Source organism: Sminthopsis crassicaudata, chromosome 4 (assembly GCF_048593235.1).
Source record: "Sminthopsis crassicaudata isolate SCR6 chromosome 4, ASM4859323v1, whole genome shotgun sequence".
Taxonomy (NCBI): Eukaryota; Metazoa; Chordata; class Mammalia; order Dasyuromorphia; family Dasyuridae; genus Sminthopsis; species Sminthopsis crassicaudata.
In genome coordinates this window covers 35251613-35272860 of record NC_133620.1, presented here as the reverse complement: position 1 = coordinate 35272860, position 21248 = coordinate 35251613, and the positions used below count along the sequence as shown (strand labels likewise).

The following is a 21248-nucleotide window of genomic DNA, read 5'->3' as shown; positions in this document are numbered from 1 at the left end:
AATTCTCTTACTCCCTGCTGCTCCTCCCCCACGCACTGAGAAGATAAGCTGTATGATAGGATAATATTTTTAAATGCATGAAATAAAATATGGAGGATTGTAAAGTAAAGTGGACTTTCTGGCAGTGTGATGAAGCCAATGGGATCCCTTCTTGGGATAACTCCTTAAAAATCCATTATTTACTTATTTAAAAAAAATTTTTGAGTTCCAAATTCTTTCCCTCTTTCCAGTCCCTCCTCCACCCATTGAGAAAGCAAGTAGTATGATAGGATATTTTAAATTCCATAAAATAAAATACAGAGAATTATAAAGGAAACTAAATATTAGTGAAAGATCCAATTTTTTTTTTCCATATCCAAGTTCACAGTATATGTCTCCAGTGGAATCTAATCCAAATTTTTAAATTCATTTCTAATTCCTTCTAGTGTCTTAAACTTTTTGCATATAGATTGAAAGTATGTTGCTTATTTGTTGCAAGGTGACTATTCATTCATTTGAACCTCTCTTAGGTTACTCAGATGATTGAGGGTGGTAAGGTGGAGTTATGTATAACCTTTGGGTAAGTTTAAAATTTTATGCTAAATCAAGAGCTGACTTAGGAAGCAAATAGAAAATGTTAACTATTTTGACGCTGGAGGGATCCTATTTTTTTAAAATTAAGAACTTCAAAAGTGGATGTAGATTCTTTGAAGCTTAAACAAATGTGTTTTTTGCCACATTTCCCATATAGTATATATCAGGATGAAAACTTAAAAGATTTTCTACTTGGAAATGCGCAAAATGCTTTTAGGCAATATTGCTGTAATTTAGATTTTGTAACATTGTTTCTGCATGGTAAATATAGTTTTTTTTTTTTTTCCAAAACTATCTCTAGTATAGCTTCAATGCATTTTGGCTCCACTGAACTGATAAGACATTCTTCCATAGAAAATGTCAAGAAATGGCAATGTGCTGTGAAATTCTGAAGATAGAAATGGGATGAGGAATAAGAAGTGAGGAAGATATGGAATAAATGAGCTAATACAGCATGAATACTTAAGGTTCTGAAACCTTAAGAAAATTATATTTTTCAGTCCTGAATAAAAAGACATGAAAATATCACAGGAATGTATATTTTTTTGAATAAGAAAACTGTAAAGTGTTTTTATTTGATCGTTACAAAAAATGTCATGAATTTACATTCATATGCTGCTACTAATTAACTTTTTAAAAAATATTTTATATGAGCTTTTAAATATAAAAACTTGAAAAATGAAACCAGAGGGACAATTCAGTACTTTGTTTTAAAGTTCTCTGTGCATATTTTAATTAACATAGCACTTAATTTAATGCTCTTTCAAATTAAATGTCTCCAAAAGAGACAATACTAATGAATAGCACTGTTATTTTTCTTGGTTGTGTTCATGTGTATCAGGTATACTTTTTATTGAATATTTTGTTGTAATGTGGACTTATAGTTTACTAGTCTTTAGCAGAGTTAGAGTGTGAGAACACTGATTCAGTGTTCCCTCTAAATTTAATAGCAATAGGATTTCTTAATTTTTACCATGTTCCTCTTCATATTTATCTTTTTGTTAGTTTGCAATTTGTATTATTATAACCAGAAATTTGCTGGATTTTGTTCTGCATCATATTGTTTTAATATATTGGGTTAATTTTAATTGGAACTGGAAAATCTTTTATTTTTGAGGGCCCCAGATATAAAATACTGAAGAAGAGTTATATGTTAAGTACAGTGTAGTAATGTGAAGCTATACTGAAAGGGAAATGGAATTGGACTTATCTTTCTTTGGCATAGAGAACTCCCAGATTAAGAAACTCCCTTTTTTAGTAAGACAAGTTAGCATCTTTTCTGTATTTTATGAGTCTAGAGAGCTGCTTGGAATACTGAGAGATTCATTGATTTGACAGTCACACAGCCTGGGAAAGTCAGAGACAGGACTTGAACCCAGCCTTTCCAGGCTCCTAAGTCAATTCCTCTGTCAATTGAGCCATGACAGCTTCTCATCATAACAAGAACTATTGTTTACAATCGTACTTTAAAGTTTGAGAAATGTTTTACGTATAATCTTGGATTTGATACGCAAAGCAATCCTGATTTAAGATCCTACATTATTAGTATTAGTCTCATTTTATTAATGTGAAAACTGATGCACATAGCTGTTGCAACTTCTCCAGTTAAACTCGGATATATCATTTTTTCTAATATAAGATGTTGCTAATGTATTATTTCTTTTTTATTTGGGAGATAAATGTTTAAGCACCATGGGGAGTTCAAAAGCACTTTTTTTTTTTTTTTTAAAGGACAGGTTTTTTTGTTTGTTTATACTTGGAAGTGTGATTTACTGTTTGCCATATCCTATCTTTCATTTGTATGAAATATCACATTACTAAATGTTACTTCATTTCAGAACATGGTTTGTGTTTAGAAATATTGGAGGTTTTTGTGATTAATTGTCTTCAAAATCAAAGTAAAAGTTTTTACCTAGAAGAACATAGTCTTTCTTTAGTCTCTGAGTATGAATAGATTTTGTTAGAAAACAAGAACATTTTGGCATTGGGTATGGAAAGAAAGACTAGAGAATATGTGATGGTAGTATTTCCTGCACTACCAGTTGCAGTCATAGACAGTAATAAATGAATACATCTACCTTAGCATGTAATACTGGAAACTTACTCAGCTGACCAGGAAGTAGGAATAAAGAAACTAATTCATTGGTTAATGATTCAAACTTTTAGGCAGAACCTTTGCTACATTAAAAAGGGTCACAATCAACTATGTTAGTCTATGAAATTAATTTCTTATATTATTCATTCATTATATAATTCTACATTGTCCTTGTTTATTTAAAGAATAATCATGACACCTGTTTGTGAGATCAGTGACATTTCTAGGTATAATGAATTAGTAAAAGTTGATGGATCATTAAGTGAAATTGTATTCTGTTTATAGTTTTGTAGGCCAAGAGATCTAAATATCGTGCAGCTTGTTAAAATTTTTATAGGTTTTGGTCATTGTAATTTCTTGTTGTTCAATCATTCACTTATGTCTGCTCTGTGCAATCCCAATTCCATAGGGTTTTCTTGGCAAAGATTAAGGAATGGTTTGTCATTTCCTTCTTCATTGTGTTTATGTATTATAGATGAGGACCTGAAGTAAATGGAGGTTAAATAGCTTGCCCAGGATCACACAGCTAGACACACAATCTGAGATTGTAGTTGAACTCAAAAATTGTTGATTCCAGCCTGAGTACTCTATTCACTGTACTTCCTAGCTGTTCCAAACCTTTGCCCCTTAAGTCCAGATTTCAATTTCCAGCCCAGTTTACTTTAGTTAAGACTATATGGAAAGTCAAAAGCTAAGGTAAATTACTTGGCAATTCTTTCTTGAATTACAGAGATAATTATTTAAGTTTCCCAAAATTTGTTGGCTGATAAATGGTTTTTCACTGTAGCCTTCATGTTTTGTAGGATTTGTAAATAATTGTGTTAAAAAATTTTAGCCTTGAATCAAATATTAATCTCTATTAACACATATGTAATTGCTTGATAGAAATGTTTACAACTGATTATTTTTATAAGAAATATTTTTAAGTCTAGATTGGTGATTCGGTTAACAGTGATTTGTTGTTCTGGTTATAGTGAACTTTGCTTTAAGGAATAATCTAGTATATCTAATATAAGTTAATTTTCCTTCAGTCCTTGTCCATATTGAAGTTATTTCCCAAAATGAAAAACAAAGAACGCTGTTTCTGAAAGCATTGACTAATCACACCAGTGCTTCTTTTAAAACAGTTTTGTAAACTAGCCTCCATTTAAAATAGAAAAACTTGTTAACAAACACTCTCTAGAAAACATCTTGAGCTTTACTCAGTATTAAAGAACTGCAGTATTTTATGCTGTTTTTTTTTTTTTTTTAATAAAATAGACTTCTTATATCCTTCACATTGTAGGTTTTGCTTGATTTCTGATGCATAATTTTACTTTTACTTTAGTTTGTTTATTTTAGGATTGTAATTAAAAATAAGAGAAATACATTATTTTCCCTCAAATCTACACTTATAATTCTCTACTCCTCTTCTCTCTCTCTCTCTCTCTCTCTCTCTCTCTCTCTCTCTCTCTCTCTCTCTCTCTCACTCACTCACTCTCAGATCCAAAGTATCTTCTTTTTGTCATACTTTTCCAGAGTTTGCTAGTATTATGAAATACTTACATTAGTGTTTTGATCATTTGACTGTAAATTGTCGGGATGGTAAATAGTTGTGAAAAAGGGTTTTTGGAATGGATGATAGGAAAGGAATTAGTTTTTTGTCAGTTTAGAATTATGTGAAGTTAATGTTTATTTCCCCTCTCCCTCCCTCCCCCCCCCACTCTCTCTCTCTCTCTCTCTCTCTCTCTCTCTCTCTCTCTCTCTCTCTCTCTCTCTCTCTCTCTCTCTCTCTCTCTCTCTCTCTCTCTCTCTTTCTCCCTCCCTCCTTCACTTCTCTCTTCCTCCCCCCCCTTTCCCTCTCACTCTTCATCTCTCTCCCCCTTTTTTTTGCCTTTCTCCCCCCTCTCTCTCCTTCTCTCCTCACCTTACCTTTACTTCCTCTCTCTTTTTCTTCCTCCCTCTATCCTCCTTTCCCCAAAATGGGACTGTCCACAAAATGATAGTACTGATTTGGATCTTCAGGTAGTATTTGGTGAGTGGTCTTCTTTGGAACAGTGGTGTTAAACTCAAGAGAAAAAAGGAATCCCTCTGGCCTCTATCGACATAAAAAGCCACACAATTAGATTATCTGTTGTTTTATATTATTTATTTAGTTAAACATTCTCCAATTACTGGCTGTACATGGTGGTGATTAGGTAGTTTGACATCTTGGTTCAATAACATTTGGCTTTGCTATGTAGGATTTGGGTTGGATTAGGTTGGGTTTTTTACATATCTTGGTTTTGGAACAATGGATTAAGATGGTCAGAAATAAAATGAGATTACAGTATTACAATTATAAACTAAGCAAGCTGTTGTTTTCCACAATGGGCCTTTTCCTTCCAAGACTCTCCATCCTTCCTCATTGTACTCCTTTCTAATTTATATCACAGACTGGACAGCTTGGTGCTCTCATAGTTCCATGGCCTTGTTTGTTGTAGTTGTTCAGTTGTGTTTGACTCTGTGACCCTATGGACCATAATACATCTTTCTTTCCTTAATTAGCCTGTTGTTTATATCTCAAATGACTTCCTTTCCCATTGATCTTTCAGCAAATTCATTTTAAGCCTTAAAAAACGTCTTAAGTGCAAGGTGTTGTCTTAGACATTGTGAATGCTAAAATAAAAACAAAGCTTTTTGCTCTTTAGAAGCTCCCAGGAGATTCTTTCTGGTTCTGCCTGTTTGGCAGAACTTTCTTCCCCCCAGTTGTGTATTATAGTTTTCTCATATACGATATTACAATGTAAGTGTTTTGTAACTTTATATCTTCTCTAATACCTAAGAGTCCTCTGTGTGTAGTAATTATTCCATATATTGTTGGTGGATTGATCGAAAATTACAATGCCAGAAATGAGTCTTTGATATCCTTTTAACTTTTTAAGTGCTTGATAGTGTTATTTTACAGTACTAAAGTTATTAAAATGATCTCTTTTCTAATTTTCATGTGATAATTTTTATGTATTGAATTGTAGAAATACATAGGCACTAAAATCATTGTAAAGATCAGTGTCACATTCAGTATATTATTGCTGTAAGCATAAATGTAATTTGTTCATAGAAAATTCATGTTTCATCACTTCCTAGTAAAATGCACTGTATCAAACAGTTGTCATATGTCTGGTCTTTTGCAAAAACCGCTTTAATTCAATTGCTGTATAACAAAACCATATAACACTTAATATAATAAACTTTCATTACAAAACAGAATACAAACCTGGCAGCAAAATTAGGAGGCAGTAAATACTAGTCAAGTTGGTTCTTTGAAAAAAACAAAAAAAAAAAACAAAAAAAACTTTCAAATGAGAAAAGATTATTTTATTAAGAAAACCATGCTAATGCTTTGAAAGTAGAAATACATGTGCTATTTTTGAATTTTAAAAGATCTAGCTTATCTTCATCTAACTAAACTTAGAAGCTAATGAAACATTATTTGAAGTTAACGCAATTATATTGTTTTTATAGTCCTTATAAAAATAAATTTGTACAAGATTATATATTAAGCATTTCATAGCTTAACATCTTTAAAGAGAGTAATAAACAAGGACTCCTGAGAATGTATTTGTTGAATATACCTTTGAAATTAAATGTTGCCTTTTTTCTATTATAACAGTTGTTATTGAAAAAGAAGTACTTAATAGAATCCAATATTTTTAAGAACACAGCCTTAAAAAGCTCAGAATTTGGTTTCTTCAAAATCTTGTTTCTTTCTTAAAACAAGTTATTGGACTGGAAAGTATTATTTTCACATTTTGGCAACACAAATCTTTGATACCAGACTTGAAATGCATGTTCTTCAGGAGTCTTCCTGGTCCCTCTGTCTTTTTTCTCTTTAAGGTTCCCTTCCTTTAAATTTCTTGAGAGCAAAAACTATTTTTCCATTTTCTTTGTGTTCCTAACCCAATGTCTGGTAGAGAGTAGGCCCTTTTAAAGTTTTATTGATTGATTAGTGAAAAAGAAAAAAAAAGTTTATTAGCACTTTATAATAGCTACTTGACAATTTGAAAACAAATCACATTCTTAGCACATTACTTTCCAGTTACCTTTGGAAAGAGGAGACTTCCCTTAAAGATCACTTCTGCAGTGATCTAATCATTAGTGATCAAATTTCTTCATTTATTATTTTTTGAGTTTTATTATAATATATGTTACTATTGAGGTAGGATCATTGATTTAAAGCTTTTAAGAACTGAAGGGCCATCTAGTTACAGTTAAGGAAACAGGCCCAGGGAGATTTTAAGATTTACTCAAGATCACAAAAATGACATGGAAAAATAGATTTAAACCTAGGTCCTTGAACTTTATAGTCTTGTTTCTTTTTGCCTTTGACTCATGTCGCACTGTAGTATGATGAATTTCTTTCTTGTCCTTTTGTTCTTTTTTAGTTTATTGCCTAAGAATAGGCCACTCACATTTTTCCCCCTGTAGACCTTCCTCTGCATGTTCATAGTATCACTTGATCTCATCTGTTTTTACAGCTTGTACTATTCTTTACAGAATCCTTATTTTTAGCCCTAAATTTTAACCTGAGCTTCAGTCTTGTATTTTCAGCTACTTGATTTCCATGCTTACATATCTTGCTGTATCTCTAACTTAAACTATTTCTAAAACCAAACTTATTATGATTCCTTCCCAAAGGAAAAACAATTGTATTTTTCCCTCCGAGGGACCTATTTCAAGTAGTGATATCACACTCTCTTAGATATTCAGCCTCAAAATACCAATGGTCTTTGACTCTTCTCTCAATTTTACCTCCAAACACAAACACAATCAATTACGAGGTCATGTTGATTCTACTCCTACTTCTATTTCTCTGCCCCTTCTCTTTAGATTTAATACTATGCTAGTTTAGGTCCTCATCTTTTTGTCTTTTGTTTGTATGTTTTTGTTTTGTTAATGTCTTTTGGTGTCTTTATATCAATTTCTATGTACCAGTCTAAACCTTTTATGATAAAGAAAAAGAATTATACAAAAATATTCAATGTAAAATTTATTTTGCAATTATACTAATCACATTCTGTTATATTTTGTCCTGGTAACTCTCTTTTTGTTGTGTGAGAGTCCTGTTTCATGAGAACTTTTATTCATTGATTTTTCCATTAGAGTTCAATTTCATTGATTTATCTTTTCATTTACATTGTTTTAAGAATTGCTTATGCTCTTCTGGCTTCACTCTGCATTCAGTTCATACAAAACTTCCTATGTTTCTTTGTATTCCTCATATTTTAATTTCCGATTCAGTATTTTATTTCTTAATTCCAATTCAACAATGATATTCTATTGCATTTATAAGTCATAATTTTTTCAGCCATTAATCAGCGGTCATATTCTTTGCCATCACAAAGAATGTTGCTATGAAAGTTGGTACACTGGATTTTAGTTTCTATATGTTAACTCCATGAAGTATATGCCTATTAGCTAGATTTCAAAGTCAATAGATGTTTCCCCCCCCCCCAATAGTTCTAAATTGAAATCCAGTAGTTAAGCTGCCTTGAATCACTATCAATAGTATATCACTATTCTTATTTTCCCATAGCTCCTCTCATATAGATTGTTCTCATATATTTTTCATCTTTGCTATTTTGCATGAAATGAGGTAAAAACTGAAAGAAGTTGGAGCTGTTTTAACTTGCATTTCTCAAATATGATTTGGAGCAAATAGTCATTCATAGTTTATTAATTATCTTATTTTAAAAGTCACATATCCTTTGACCAATTAACCATGAGAGTGGCTTCTTGTATTCTTTTGTCAGCTCTCTCTATGGTTTACTGCAGGTATTTCCCCACATTTGACCATTTTTACTCTCATTTCATTTTTGTTTATTTTATTTATGCAAAAGCTTTTTTACTTTTGTGTTTAAAATGTTTATTTCATAAATCTTTTATGATTTCCTCTTTCTTTTGTAAGAAGTCTTCCCATAGCTATAATTGTGAAGGGTTCCTGATCTTGTTATCTTATTTTTAATCATGATATTTGGCTCATCCATTTTGATTCTCTTGTAGTATTTGGTGTAAGAAATTGGTTTAACACCTATTTTGGCAAAACTTCTCAATATTTTTCCTAGTAATTCTTGTCAAAAGGGGGAGTCTTTCCCTCCTTCCCCCCCCCCCCATTTATATTCTTGAGTTTATCAGGCAGTGGATTATTGCTTCTTTTCTAACTTATTCTAGTGACATACTTTTTTTTTTTTTTTAAATCACTATCACATTTTTTTTTTTTACCATAAGCCTAACTGGTCTTCCCATTTTTCTCTTATCTTTTGCAGCCTCTGGTGAAGTCATTCCAGTGTATAGTCTAAAATAGTGGTGTCGGAGTTAAATAGAAGGGGCCACTAAAGCATATATTAGGATCCCTGTAGGTCTTTATATTTAGAAAACACATATTAGCATTATTGTATCTTTTTTTTTTGTTGTTAAATATTTCCCAGTCACATTTTAATCTGTTTTGACCTCAAATATCCATATGTTTTTCACATCACCTAAACTGTCATTCCTGTTTAAAAATTAAGTCATTCTATTATTGTCTTATTAGTGTCCTTCACAGTCTGGCCTCAAACTGTTTTTCCAGCTTTTGTATTTAATTTTTCCTCTCTAACCTTTTTTTTTTTTTTTTAACCTATCGTTTCATAGACTTATGTGGGTAAATCTCTACTACTGATCTGCTTAGGTATTGAAAAACTAAGTTTGCTTATTGTCACACATAGTATGTATCAGTCAATTTAAATATTTCTTGATTTCAAAGCTATCCTATTAACAATGATTTGCTGTTTCATTTATTTTACCAAGGTATGAGTTATATAGGACACATGAATTAATCCCTAAAATAGAATGTTTTTTGGCCTATACCTCCCACCCCTGCCGTTTTGTCTTATGCCTTATGCTTTTCTCCCATCCTTTCCCCTGTACTCTGACACTGTCCTCCTTGTTTCTTGAACATGACATTCTTATCTCCCAGTAATGGGTATTTTCATTAGCTATCTTCCTTATATGAAATGCTCTCCTTCATCATCTTCGCTTCTTAGCTTTCTTGTATTTTTTTTGTTAAACATTTCAAGTCCCAATGAATATCCCATCTTCTGAGGAAACCTTTCACAGCCCTTCTTTATTCTAGTACCTTTCTTCTATAATTATTCTCAGTTTATCCTTGTGTTCCAAATTTTTCTCCTCTTTCCCTCATCCTCCTCCCCTAGATAGCAAGTAATCCAATATAGGTTAGACTTGTGCAGTTCTTCTAAACATATTTCCACATTTATCATGCTACACAAGAAAATCAGATCAAAAGGGGGAAAAATGAGAAAGAAAAAATATGTAAGAAAATAAAAGGTGAAAACACTATAGTGATCTACATTCAGTTCTCATGGTTCACTTTTTGTCACCTTTCTTATTTTTGGTTGTGTGTGTTTTTATTATTTCAATTTTGTAATCTGCGTATCTGATAATTAGAAAGGATGGATAGTTTTCCAGTTTCATTACAATTTGTCAATCCTCTATTTGAGAATGGGTTTTATTTTTATAAAAATCCATATATTCTAGATGTCACAGACCATTTTTACTAGTCTTTTTCCTTTTAAATTGTTTAATGTTTGTTTTTAATTGTATACTTTTTGGTTGAATTGATCTTTTTTTAAACTTCATTTGTGTGATATTTATCATTCCATCTTTATTTCAATATGTCCATATAGATTTATTGTCATCTCATTTGATCTGTGGGTTTTCTGTAAAGAATATACTTAGCATGTTTAAATCTTTACCTCCTGTAAAGGATCTATCTAGCATGTTTTAGACCTTATCATGCTTCTTTTAAGATTAAGATAATTTCCCCCCTTTGTTGAGTTAGCTATGTGTTTCTTATATTGTTTAATTAATTGAGTTCCACTTGGAATTAATTGTAATGTGTGATGCATACTGGATTTTTTTTTTTTTTCTTTATAATGCCATCCAGTTTGCACATGCCTTGAATTTATTATACATTATCACTTGGTCCTATGAGTCCAAGTGTAGGAAGTCACCTTTCCTTGTTGGGAAAGTATGATATAAAACTCTTTGCAGATCTTTTCCATTTTTCTTTTTGTTCTTCAATTTATATCCTTACATGCCTGTACTGGGATGACTTTGCTTAGATCTCCTTCCAAGCTTTTTTTTTTTTTTTTTTTTTTAATTGATTATACCTTCTCTGATTTGAGTCATTATTGTTCCATTGTCTTCTATCATCTTGTTGAAGTAAAAAAAAGTTAATGATGTCAGCCTTTGATACCATTTCTGCTTGACAAGGTAAGTAAAGCTGTGGCTTAAGAGGCTATACTGTAACTCCAATTCATGGACTACTACAGTGTGAAGAATTAAAATCCATTACTTTGAGAACAGGAGAATAAAAGATGTCATCAGAAAAAGTGATCAAAATGAGCATATTGATCAATATATACATTATGAGAAATAGCAATAATCAGTGCTTCTTATGCTTATGCATAAGGTATCCTCATAATATCAGAAAAAAATCAAGGTAGGCCTCCCTTATGTTGGGGAAGCCTCTATGGTAAATTTACAGAAGGACAGGAATAAGTATGGATGGGCTGTATTCTATCTTTAGAGAAGACATTCACATTAGTCAGTCAGAATTTATAATATACCCCTAAACTGAGATCTCTTTGAAAAGGAAAAAAAAAGTAAACCCTGATAAACCACATTTAGATTTATTCCAGCCAGATTAGGGTTAGGGCAGGAGGAATTTACTTTATACTTTTATAATTGGACTAACATTATATACAACTTTTATCTATCTCTTGTATAGGTTGACATATACCTGTAGTTGCCACCTAACTTCATATAACAACATATCTTTAATGGAATTTAGAAATTACATTAGAACAAAGCTTCTTAAACTGGGTTGCAGCCTCAGAACAAAACCCATATAGTGGGGCTGCTGAATGTGGGAATTGTAGAATTATTATTTATTAGTATAAATGTTTGATTTGTATTTCTGTTTTGTATATCTACATACATGGAGTTGCATAAAAACTTCTTGGGTGAAAAGGGGTCACAAGTGGAAGAAGTTTAAGAAATTATGCACAGTAGACTTAATCTAACACATCATAGTATAGTTAAGTCACTGCACCTTTCGCTAGGAATTTTTGGCATCATCATTGGAACCCTATGAGGTGTCAGATAGGAGTTCCATTTCTTAGTTTATATCTCATGGAAGAATGCTAATGAAAAATAATAATTAAAGTCTCATTTACTTATTTATGGATTATCACAGTATTTAAAATCATTCTTGCTTTACCTAGGATTTATCTGCTGCCAGTAATTAATGAGAAGGCAAGGCACCACACATTTGTTCATGGAATTAGACTGAATTAACATCAGCATAAGATTGACCTCAAGCCTATCTGGTTTGGATATCAATGCATCTCTCCTATGGTAGATGATAAAGATAATAGGATTCCGTGTGTGTGTGTGTGTGTGTGTGTGTGTGTGTGTGTGTGTGTGTGTGTGTGTATGTATGTATGTAATTGTATTATATATGTCTAAATCCATCATTCCACGATGTCTTCATTTCATTTCTGTCTTTGTAGACTCAGTGCATAGCAGGTAGTAGGCTCTTAATGTTTGTTGAATTGATTTATCTTTGGAAGGAATTTCAGGTAAAGTAGTCCCCTCAGTTAATTAGAAAACATTTATTGAGTCTTCTAAACTTGTGGTGTTAAAATTCCAAGTGCTAAGGATGGGGGGAGGGAGGGGAGGAAGTCAGGAAAAAATCCCTGTCCTCTAGAAGCATAAGCTCTGATTAAATGACATCCATACACTTTGTTACTGCTAGTTCAATGTAATCCAAGAACAAGTGAACTGAGTAGAGATTTGAAATAAATCAGTATTTCACTACATAATAAATCAATTACCACAACAACCTCTAGAATTCTATATTTATATACATAACAAATATTTAGAGGGGAAAAGGATTAAATGATAAAGATATCTGAAGGGAGCTAATATTTTCCTAAAATATTTTTGTTTGGCTCTTCCCTTTATTTGTATTACACCTTTCTTTGTACTATTATGGCAGATGGATAAAGAATTAAGCATTTATTTATGTGCCAGTCTCCTTTCTCTTGACAAATTTACAGTCTAATGGATAAAGAAAACACTTGAGGAAGGAGAACGGGAAGATTGGGATAAGTGTCTGAATAGGCAGATAGGAAGTAGTTTGGATGCCTGGATTCCAAGCAAGATAGGACAAAAGTTTAGCTATCTGATCCAGAGGACCCTAGGGGATGAATTACAGAATCCCAGTCTACTGGAAGAGAGATGAGGGAGGATGGTGGCAGGAGATATTTTGCCTAGAAGACAGAATTGCATGAACAGAAGTGGCATGGAGTTCATATAGATAATTAGTGGCACAGTCAGGATGAAAAAACACATAGGTACCTGTAATCTCTCCAATCTATCAAGGCAGTCTGTAGTGTGAAGCATGTCATTGAATTTTAGTACTGGAAGGGACTTTAAATGTCTTATTTAGCTTCCTAACATGAAAATAAAACCGAAGGATTTCTGCAAAGTCACAAAGTTTCAGAGAAACCTACTGTACCTCATGGTAAGTACAGTTTTCATTTTTGGGTGGGGAAATATTTTCTAATCTATCTGTATGTTATGACTAATTATAACTTTGGCATAAATATCAAGCCTTCTGAAAATACCACTATGAAACAACTTTCAAAATTTAAAACCTTGGAGACATCCTTGACTTTCCTCCCTTTTCCTCAGTGTCCACATACATTAACTTGACAAGGTTTGTTGATCCTTTTCCACGATATCTTCACTTTGCCTTCTCTTTACTTATGTATACTCTTTACTAGTTCAGACTCTCATTGTCTTGATTATGGCAAGGAGACTCCATATATAGCCAGTCTTTTCCTTCTTCAGTCCTTTTTCTAAATGCCTCTGATATTGGTCAGATCTAAAACACAGGCTTGACCAAGTAAGTAGTTCTTTTATTCAGATCTCTTTGGTGGTTCCTGATTGCCCCAGGACAAAAAACAGACTCCTCAATTTGATATTAAAAGTTTCCAGAATTTGACTCCCACCTGTTTTTATGGAATTATTTTGTATTATTGCCTGTTATTATGTACATGCACATGAAATTCTCTGTCATCTCTCAGCTTGCAGAAACAACCCATTTAAAATTGACTGCTTCCTTATCTGCACAATGTAGAATCCTAAGCTTCTTTCAGAGCTCATTTCAACTGCAGTCTCCCAGGTGGGAAGTCTTCTATCATTCCTAATTCTTCCCCAGTTAATAGTGTTTTTTTTTTCTTGAAATTCCTTTTGTATGTACACTTGGTATTTGTGTATATAAGGTATTTCTCTCCTCATTGCTTCAGCCCTCATTAAAGTTAAAAATTGTTGAGAGCAGGACATAGTAGGGCTTTATTGTGTTGAATTGAATTGTAGAATTTGATGCTCACATAGCCTTACGGAATTATTTTTGGCATAACTGCTTTTCTTTGGAAGTAATTCATCCAGGTTTCAGTCAGGAACTTACTATACTTTTAAAAATTGATCTATTATCAAGTCAAATGATTTGATATTTAGAGGCCAAATAATATTTTTTACACTATTCACTTGATATCTCCTTACTGCCTAAGTTTATAGAATTTTTTGTTTTGAATTTCTGAAGATACATAAAATATGTGAGCTGTTTTATTGGTAATTATTGATTTAAGGTGTTATGTTTGAAGGAAAAGGTTAAGATGAACTCTAAAAACTTATCTTTTTTCAGAGTGTTTAGACTATTGTCTGTCAAAAGCTGTGTTTACATAGAACAGTATATTTTGTATATTCTTTGCACACATACCATATATACATAAAGCATTTGACAGCAGCATGCCTTTATACTTGGAATGATTCCATAATTCTCAAAATATTTCAAACTTATAAAGCATATTTTTGTGGTTTTATAATAAGAAAACACAGGAAGAACAACTAACCTGGATCAAGTATATATAAAAGAAATCCAGGATGATGGCAAAGAAATTTTGAAAGCATTGTAGAATTTTTTTTCGTCTTAGTATTTTATTCTAACCTTAATGAACAACAAATACAGTGAGTAATAAAATGAATGTTTAAATATTATATTTATAAAGATTATAAGGAGAGGATTACACATGAAACTATGAATCTAATGTAGAGTTTGCTTTTCTTACGTATTAAGGCTATCTTGTTTATTTGTGATTCTATAGGCTTTCTTTTCTCATTTTGGAGGGAGGGAGAACCTTGTGTCTAATCCTCTCCTCTTTCCCATTTAAAAAAATGAAAGAAAGAAAAAAGAAAGAAAACAAAATTCTTGTAACATAATGCAGTTGAGTTAAACAAATTTCTATATTGACCATATCCAAGAAATTTATCTATACCTTGATTTAATTGCTTCTGTCAGGTGTTAAATAAATAGCATGCTTTGTCATTGGTCTTCTGGAATCATGGTGGCTCATTTCATTGATCAGAGTTGAAAGACTGATTTGTTTAGAGGGTTAAGATAATACCTGACTGTAAAAACCAGAGTTTAATTCCTTTCCTCAAAAAAGGAAATCAAGACTATATTAATAACTTTAATCTATATGCCTCTTTTCTCATCTCAATAAAATCTTTATTAGAATGACTTATGCATATATATCATGAGCTTAATGAAAATATGAGAAGAAAAAGACAAGTACTTGTGAATTGTTTTCTACAACAGTCTGTATCTCTGTCAAAGTTATAATTGAAAGGTATAAAAATATCCAACATCCTACAGTTTTATTTTTGTGGTTTTATTTTATTTTTAAGTGGGCTTTTTCTGTGTCTGAGGCAAACACTTTTTTGAATGAACAAAGTGATTTCTTTTAGTTTATATCAAGGAAAACTTAAGACTATGATTTTAACAAATATATCTTGGAGGAGAACCTTTGTCTGTTGAGTTTAAACTTTTGATATTCAGGATACCTTCCTAGGTTCCCATGATAGTTTACAGGAAAATGTGGATAAATGGAGTTGGATGTGAATGGGTTTTCAATGTGCATTGATAAAAGGAACACCTACTCATTGATGAAATCATGAAGTGATATTATTCTGGTTTTGTTTTAGCAAAAAATGAGTAAAGAAGCACATCTACTTTATTATGAGTATATTCTTTAAATTTGGGAATATAGGGAACATCAAAAAAAAACCTTGTCATTTGGATGACTTGCTCTTCTTTAAATATATGATGATTTTAAACTTGTAACTTTTAAGATTTTCTTGTATATCTTGATTTTTTGACCTCTGACTCATTAAATTCCATCCTAACTTCTGATTTTCTTCTCCCTATTTTGCTGTAATAATGTGATTCCTATATTTTTTTGTATTGGAGAAATTTAATAATTACAATCAAGTGGGTTACTTTGTCTAAAGTTTGATGCTTTGTGGGCCTTTGAGACATTCTTGCTTTTGGATTTGTGTTAATGAAAAACATTTAGTAATATAAAGAAAGGTAATTTAATCTTTAACCCCTTCTACTTTTAATTCTCAAACCTTTCAATTCCATGGAATCTCTTTGTAATGGAAGGTGCTTCAAAGGTCATCTATTTCAACCCTTCTTGAATAAGAGTAACCCACTATGGTGTATCTTTAAAATGATCAAATAGCTTCTGCTTAAAGAACTCCAGTGATGGTGAATCCATTATTTCTTGAAACAGCCTATTACAGTTTTGGAAAATTCAACAAATATTTAATGAGCTTTTACTTACATTAAACCTAATCTGCTCTTCTCTTCCTTCTTAAAATTTTGACAAATTATTCCTAGTTTTGTCCCCTGAAGCCAAGTAGAACAGATCTAATATTGCTTTTCTAGCTAATGTTGCAGCCATCATACGTTATTCTTTGGAATGGCTTCTTGGGCATGACTTACTCTGTTTTAGCCACTAAGAAATGGCTGTTGCAGTGAAGCAACTGGGTTGGCAGTCTGTTTTACATAAAAGGAGGTGGGTTTCAATTCTGACTCTATTGGTTAACTTTGAAAAGGTTGAAAACTCACCTAACTTTTCAGTCTTTCTCCTACTCTCAAATGAGTAGTGATATATGTATTCTCTATTTCCCAGTATACTTTGAGGATCATGTGAAAAAATATTTGGGGATTATTTTTTTTAGTGTTGTCTATAAAAATGTCAGTGCCATTCTGGATGAATGCTTTCATTTGTCATGGAACATGCTAGTAGGATTTTCCAGTGTGTTTGGTAAAAGCTGGCATGTTAAAAATAGAACACTAATAAAGTTATTTCTGTAGGTACTATTTCCTAACTTCGCATCAAGTTTATAATGGCATAAAAAGAACATAATATTTGAAAATAGTGTGAATGTCAATAGCTGGTATTTCTGATATTGGAACTGTTATAATTCATTTGAGAATTATTCATGTCCAGTGCGTTATATGCTATGCACAAGTTGATTCCTAGGGAAAGAGATTGTTTTGCCATAGAATAGAAAATATTGATTTTGTAATAGAGGTAATACTATTCTAAACCTAGCTTTTTTTTTTTATTCCAAAATTTTCTCATTAATAAAATGTTGGTTACTAAGTAACAAGTTTTTCTGACCATAGTAATTTATGAAGATATTTAATTAAAATGTTGAAGTGTTGTGATGTGTATCTGTACAAAGAAGTACCCACATCATTTAATTGATTAGATCTTAATGTGTTGACTTGCCTTAATGATTAATTAATTTCATCCTTCCAAAAATGCATTAGCCAACAAGGGGAAATTTTATTCTGAATATAATTGAATAACAGGGAAATGTTGTAGAAAAGTTATGACTTTTTTTTTTTTTTTTTTTTTTTTTTTTTTTAGAATTAGTGAGTGTGAAGGAGAAGAAACCCAAACAGTATAACTTGTATCCTAGATTTTGGATAAGTAGGTTTTAAAGGGTTTAAAGGAATGATAGGAAATTCCCATGGAGTAAAGCTTTAGGGTAAGTTAGGGAGATGCTCAAGAATGAAACTTTGAAAAAAACAATTGTAGTGGAGAGAAAAAAGGGAAGTTTCTTAGATGAAAAATGGATTTACAATCAGCTTAGATTTTTAAAAGAGCTCTATAGAAGATGAAATAAGGTAACAGAGTGAACAAACTAGTGTGGCATGATCCTATAAAAATAATATCAGAAATGCTAAAATTCAAAATGAACTAAAACTGGGAAGGGCAAGAAAAGATAAGAAGTTTTGGTAGTTGTAGTGGTAGAAAAAGGAAGGTCAAAGAAGAAAACTTTGTTTGGGTTACATGGGACAATAGCTGACAATGGAGAAGGCAAAGCTGTTTAGTTCTTTGTTTTCTGTAGAAAAGAAAAGAACCTTTACAGTAGAAGTGACAGAAGAAATAATAGTAATAGAAAGTATGATATCTAAGAAGTTTAAAAAAACTATAAGCGAGCCTTGAGCTACCCTTGAATACAGATCACCTGAATGAAAGGAAAGGCATCTTGTAGTACTAAAGATGAAATTTCTGGGCCATTGTCAGATCTTTGAAGATCATGGAAAACAGGAGATACTACAAGAGTAAAGAAGTGGAAATATCCTGATTTTCATAAACAGGATAAGAAAATCTGCTAACTCTAAACCAATGAACCTTTTTTAATGATCTGTTGTGTAATTTTCCCAGAAATTAGATTGTTGGTGAATATTTTGCATGATAAACTTGACCTCATTTCTCTTTTTTTTTTTTTTTTTTTTTTTGAGAGAATTACTAAGCAAGTAGATGAAGGAAATGCTATTCATATAGTTTGCCTGGATTTTAGCAAAGTTTTTAATAAAATGTCTCTTGTTTTATTCTTGTGAAAACAATGGGGATATATAGATTAAATTAGAAATCTGGTGGCTTCAGAATTGGTTGGATGGCCAGCCTAAAGCTTGTTGAATCAAGGGTTGATTGTCAGCATGGCAAGAGGTCTCCATTCTGACTGAATGTAGGAGAGGTAAAAATGACCATAGGGCTGGAAATATAGATTGGGGATAGATTGTTTAAGGGTTTTAAATGCTAAAGATAGAAGTTTCTAAGAGAAGCAAGAGACAGTGGTTTTTGTTTTTTAGACCTTATCATATGATAATCACTTTTCAGGTGTTCTAAGCCTTGTCGAGGGAAGGAGAAATTCGATTGTTCAGTTTTGTTCCAGAGGGCAGAAGTAGAAAGTGTAAGTAGAAGTTTTAAAAGGTTTTAATATCAGGAAAAAAATGCAAATAAGTAGAGCTGTCCAGAAGTGGAATGGTTTGACTCAAAAGACCGGGGAGTGATTTTTCTGCCTTGGAAATCTTTTAACAAAGGCTGAATTATACTGTCGTAGTTGAGGATTCTTTTTGTGTCCAGGTTGGACTAGTTAAACCCTGAGTTCTCCTCCACTTTTCAAATTCTGTGATAATAAAGTGATAGAGTTTTAACAAAACAGAACAAAAATTTTAAAAATGTTTTCCAAATCTAAAAGTTTTAACTTTTTTTCTCCCAAGAAATCTTTACTTCCCCAAAGAACAAAACTGACATAATGGTTTACCTTTTCATGTTTTTAAGTATTATTGATGCATGTTGAATATATAGTATTATAAGCACTTTTTGAAAGAGTTCTAATACTTTTCAAAGGAGTATTTTGCTGAACTGTTATTGAGTATATTAGAGCTATTTGTGAAAGGATATATGTGAAGGATAATCATTGTCTATATCTATCTATAGATGATTTTTTTTGCAAGCATTTCTTTTAATGTTCTTGTACTCTTTTTTCCCCCTGCAAATTAGTGATCTGAGAGCAACACTTTGATTCTGTTCTCCACACAGATTGAAACAGTTACTCTTCTCTTTTTCTTGTAACTAAATGCATTTGCTGTCTCTTCTTTCAAATTTCTCAATATGTAATATACTCAGGGCCAACTATGTTGCCATTTCATTATAGAAGCTAATTGCCACATTGTCTACTATGGTGGTTTTCAGAAAATTTGTGATAAGGTATATATTTTCTTAATATTTGCTGTGACATCTAGTAACAAAATATCTACCCACTGCTGCAATAATGTAGTAAAATTTGAATTATTTTAGAAACTGCCTGCACTTACTTTTTGGGGAAATAATATTATTTGCTCTTAATCATTTGCTATATGATATGGATTTATTGATGATTTTATATGCAATAATAATAATAATAACTGGTAGTTATATAGTCCTTAAAATTTTGTAAAGTGCATTACGTATTTATCTCATTTGATCCTCACAACAGTCTGGTAAAATAAGAACTATTATCCACATTTTGTGAATGAGGAAACTGAGGGCAAGAGAGCGTAAATGGATTTCCCAGGGGAAAACAGGGAATAAGTGTATGAGACATGATTCAAACTTAAATCTTTCTGAGGTTAGCACTATAACCAATAGGCCACCAAGTTGCCTCTGTAATCTTACATTCCAGTAACCAGTTATTTTTCTTTCTTTCTTTCTTTTTTTTATTATAGCTTTTTATTTACAAAACATATGCATGGGTAAATTTTCAACACTGACCCTTGCAAGACCTTCTGTTCCAACTTTTCCCTTCCTTCCCCCACCTCCTCCCCTAGATGGCAGGTAGTCTAATACATGTTAAATATGTTAAAGTATATGTTAAATCCAATATATGTATACATATTTATATAGTTATCTTGCTGCACAAGAAAAAGCAGATCTAGATAGGAAGAAAAAAACCTGATAAGGAAAACATAAATGCAAGCAAACAATAACAGAAAGAGTCAAAATGTTATGTTGTAGTCCACACTCAGTTCCCATAGTCTTCTCTTTGGGTGTAGATGGCTCTCTTCATCACTGAACAAGTGGAACTGATTTGAATCATCTCATTGTTGAAAAGAGTCACATCCATCAGAATTGATCATCATATAGTCTTGTTGTTGCCATGTATAATGATCTCCTGGTTCTGCTCATTTCACTTTGCATTATTTCATGTAAGTCTCCAGGCCTCTCTGAAATCATTTTGTTGGTCATTTCTTATAGAACAATAATATTTAATAACATTCATATACCACAATTTATTCAGCCATTCTTTAATTGATAGGCATCCATTTGATTTCCAGTTTCTAGCCACTACAAAGAGGGCTACCACAAACATTTTTGCACATGTGGGTCCCTTTCTCTTCTTTTAAGATCTCTTTGGGATATAATCCCAGTAGAAACACTGCTGGGTATGCACAGTTTGATAATTTTTTGAGCATAGTTCCAAATTGCTGTCCAGAATAGTTGGATTCATTCACAATTCCACCAACAATGTATCAGTGTCCTAGTTTTCCCACGTCCCCTCCAACATTCATCATTATCTTTTCTTGCCATCTTAGCCAATCTGAGAATGTGTAGTGGTATCTCAGAGTTGTCTTAATTTGCATTTCTCTGATCAATAATGATTTGGAGCACCTTTTCATATAACTAGAAATAGTTTCAATTTCTTCATCTAAAAATTGTCTGTTCATATTCTTTGACCATTTATCAATTGGACAATGGCCAATTTCTTATAAATTTGAGTCAGTTTTCTATATATTTTGGAAATGAGG

General features: G+C 32.0%; 1 protein-coding gene across 2 annotated transcripts in view; it reads left to right on the top strand.

Moving 5' to 3' along the window:
- Window positions 1-21248, top strand: part of PKN2 (protein kinase N2) — a 152776-nt gene that overhangs the window by 1826 nt on the left and 129702 nt on the right. The window lies entirely within an intron of this gene.